General features: G+C 38.3%; 1 pseudogene; it reads right to left on the bottom strand.

The window, feature by feature from the left end:
- Positions 1-1,583: 1,583 nt before the first annotated feature.
- LOC124709298 lies at positions 1,584-1,701 on the bottom strand (annotated as a pseudogene).
- Positions 1,702-4,364: the final 2,663 nt, after the last annotated feature.

Here is a 4,364-nt window from a genome sequence, read left to right as displayed (position 1 = left end):
TGTAATGCTGAAGAGAGGGTGATGTATGTGTCGACGAACTCTTCGAATTCGAAACTCGACTACAGCACGCTGTTTATCACCCACTGAAATAGTTGCTTTCTACACCGCCATACGTCATGCTACAATTGGGAGCACTTTAGCAGCACAGGGCTACAAATGCGTAGAGATGAAGAATAAAAATGTAGAATGCTAATAACGTTTGTTTTATTTTAACAAACTTTAAGAGTTTTCATACACAAGAAAATTGAGGCATTCCCTTTCAGTACGCCCTCGTACATCCTGCATTGCTATCAACAATCTATCTGAGCTCGAGAGTAACACAGGTACTGACAAGTACAACATTAGATGGACAAATGCTCTTCATCACTCTTTAATGAATCTAGTTTTGACGTAGAAAAGGACGAAATTTGCAGCTATGAAAATATTTGACGGTCTACCCACTGAAATAAAATGTCTGACAGAGAATAAACTTGATTTCAAATTAGGATTAAAGACTTTTTCCTTAATAACTAAGTAGCAGCTCGTTTCATTCTGTTACTAAATTTATTATCAAAAGAAATTACGTATAAATGTTGGTTATTGAGAAAAGCATAAAAATGTAGGCTACTGGAAACTTCTCTTACCATTTGAAATATTTTTTGTGTATCACTGCGTTTTAAAAACTTTAAGAGTTTAAGATTGTCACTTACACAAAGATGATCAACTTTTTTTCCTGCAGAATTTCGGGGTTTGCTTTATCTGCATGGTTGTATTTTTAAATACACTCTGTTAATTTTAATTGTCAAGAAAGGAAAACGAGCTGATACAACCGAAGAGCAGAAAACTTACACAAGTAGTGAAGAGGGATGACGAAACACGTAATTAATGAGTAGCACGTGAGACTCTGAAACTCATCAGTAATTTATATAAGCTGGACATGTTGCTTTGATGCGATCTGAGCTTTATGACAAATAAGAGTTTATGCAGTCAGAATCGCATGTTGAAATATTATTATTCCTTCAGTGACCGGTTTCGACAGGTCTTGGTGTTCGAAGATGACAGTTGGAACCATTGGCACCGCTCTATTGAGGAAATCAAAATATTTTAACATACGATCTTGTCTACAAAATTTCTTATTCATCATTTTAGGTAATTATCTAGTGGTCGAAGGTAAAATAAATTATTTTGTTGAGTCCTCTAATAGACGGCAATATGGCCAGCTCACGAAGAAGGATAGACGAGAAGAGGAAGCAGTCAGATGAAAAATCCAATACTGTTGTATTTTAAGAAAGATTGACATTGATTGTAACCTGCGTCTTGTAAAAAAACACCAACATTCCCGACGAGAACAAATGACAAACATAGCAAAAAAAAAAAAAAAAAAAAAACAGCTTAACTCCTCCCGAACAGGACATGAAGGTCCAACGGTACCGACCGGCCGCCGTGTCATCCTCAACCCACAGGCGTCGCTTGATACGATTGTGGAGGGGCATGTACTCAGCACACCGCTCTCCCAGCCGTATGTCAGTTTCCGAGACCGGAGCCACTACTTGTCAATCAAGTAGCTCCGCAGTTTGCCTCACAAGGGCTGAGTGCACCCCGCTAGCCAACAGCGCTCGGCAGACCGGATGGTCACCTATCAAAGTGCTAGCCCAGCCCGGTAGCGCTTAACTTCGGTGATCTGACGGGAACCGGTGTTACCACTGCGGCAAGGCTGTTGGCAAACACAGCTGTAAAGCCCTCCCTTATACAAATATCATTTCTCAGAATGGACGAACCGCTATTAGATGTCACACTACTAAATTATAATTCCACACAAGCAACTAATAGCACCGCTGGCTTAAGCACGGCACTTTAAACGACACGAATAACCTCATACCATCAGCATACACAGAATTTTATGAGAGAAATGGTCAACATGCTATGTACGTTACACTTGGAGAGATATATACGAGTGCCAGATGTGCCTTAACTTCTTCCATCTACCATAACTATTATACTTGAGTTATAAATATAAGGAATTGTTTAAATAACAGTACTAAAACAATATTGCACTGTAGTTTAGAAATGATGGTTGCTTGGTTGATTGATTTGGGGAGAGGGCACCAAACCGCGAGGTCATCGGTTCCATCGGATTGCGGAAGGATGGGAAAGGAAGTCCGCTGTGCCCTTTCAAAGGAACCATCTCGACATTTGCCTGGAGCGATTTAGGGAAATCACGGAAAACCTTAATCAGTATGGCCAGACACGGGTTTGAACCGTCGTCCTCCTGTGGCGCGTCCTGTGGGCTAACCAATGCGCCATCTCGCTCGGTTAAAGTGATGGTATTAGCAGTCCTTTAGATCATCAGCTGAACTCTCAAGTCATCCCCTGTGTAGCGTTGGCGCTAAGTATCGTTCGCGTTAAATGAAACAACAAGTTTACTCTTACCAGTCACTGTTTATCTACCTCCACGACGCGTTTCAAAGGTTTAAACCTCCATAATCAGATAGATTTACATTTGTTAGTATGACATGTTGTCTTTTTTCGGAGGAACTTGTGGCACTGTCTCCAGTGGTCACAGGTTCCTTTAACTACCTTAGCACGTCACATGTATACTGTCACATTTTGTAAACAAATATAGCTATATTTGTTTACAAATCCGCTTTCATAACAACGGGGAGCATCATAAATGGCGCGATGAACCCATAAAAGTGAATGATAATGTCATTGGAGATGTAGTACAATCGAGGAAGACAAGCAAAGGTAACTGTGAAGTGAGAGACATACATCTGGTCATAGACCGCCACTTTGAATGATGTACAAAAGAAAGTGACTCCTCTGTGTTCTTAAGTTAATCACTAATAATTTTGAGCAGACACGAGATTGTCGTGTAAATCTGAAAATCTCAACTAACGCACGTCTCGTAATGTGATCATTTCTTGAATATTTCCTATGTATACTGTACTGCAGTCTCCACACTGAAGGTGTTATCACCGTGCATATGCAACTTTTGGTTTTTATATGGTTTTTACTTACACTGTAAGATCTTAAATGTCATTCTTCAAATCTGAAATACTTCTGTTTTGTGTTATATCTGCTTCGTAGAAACAATACCGATTTATAGGTGAGTGATAAGAATTGTTATAGGTTTTATGTCTTTGAAGGAAATTGATTAACATAGCACTCAAAACTTAGAATTTTTATTTATTCTCAATTATATGTAACCAATATGATTTCAATTGAAGTTCAGAACACATTTTTTATTTCTATTTCGATTTAGTCGTTCAATATGTTATTCGGATTTTTTGCCGAATGTGTGTCGAATTCTATTTCTTCTAAGACTTTCATGTAGCATCCATTTTCAGCTCTATGAAGAATGGAAAGGTAGGAACTAGTGATTAGACTGGATTTTTCAACCTCGTCTGTTCCGTGTATTAGTTTTCTTCCGAGTTTATTTTCTGTGGAAAATCTAATTTTAACATTACTATTACGAAATGAGTTACTTTTAAGAAATGTTTCCCAGTTCTGAAGAAAAGTCAATACTATATTTCGAATATGATAGCAATCAGTCGATGCTCGTCAAAGATATAAAATAGCACATAAAAAGGCAGCTCTGGTGGATATTATTACAACAGTATTAGTATTAGATCTTTTCTGTCTTTTGTCATAACTAAAACACAATATTGTAAGTAAAATACCAGTCAGTCAGTCGTTTTAGCTCACACAGAAGTCAGTAGCTAATAACATAGTTTCGTTTTTTTAATCGATGCGTGATAAAACAACTCGCAGGTAGACCATAAGATATCTTCTGATTTGTGATGTCTCGGTGAACTGAAACTACTATTACGGTTTTTTTCTAGATTGTGGTTCTGCAGTGTTACACTGAAATTAGATTTCAGCTATCCATGATGGGGAAATGCATGTAAAAATGTCATGAATTGTTATCGTGAAGAGTGCTCTATTTTTATATACACGTACATATAATTTTTGTTATTTGAAAGTAGAGTTTAGTAGAGATCCAACACATTTCGTCTGCCTCATGAGCCTTCCCTCTGTTGAATTATTGTGTCTCTCCTACACTTATTGCGAAATTTATTCATGCAGACACATGTCCCTTTCGGAATTGCTCATAAATGTCATTCTTTTTCTATCTGTATTCGTTGACGACACCATAAAATACTAAGCCGCTAGCTCTCGGATCAGATAAATCGCTATTTTTACATGCATTTCGATTTAGACTCCTTCTTTTGAGCTTTCTTTCGGCCGTTTCAGTTTTATGACAGTCTAACGGTCACTGCGGGCTTCGTTCGCAAGCCATTTGGAGAGTAATAGCAAGTTGGCGCCAAAACAGTCATCTGCAACCCATTTGCGTCTGAAACTGCCCGATATTATGAGCACAACAG

The sequence above is a fragment of the Schistocerca piceifrons genome, chromosome 7, assembly GCF_021461385.2.
Source record: "Schistocerca piceifrons isolate TAMUIC-IGC-003096 chromosome 7, iqSchPice1.1, whole genome shotgun sequence".
In the NCBI taxonomy this organism is placed as follows: domain Eukaryota; kingdom Metazoa; phylum Arthropoda; class Insecta; order Orthoptera; family Acrididae; genus Schistocerca; species Schistocerca piceifrons.
The sequence above is the reverse complement of the archived record's forward strand: the minus strand, read 5'-3'. Positions and strand labels throughout refer to the sequence as shown.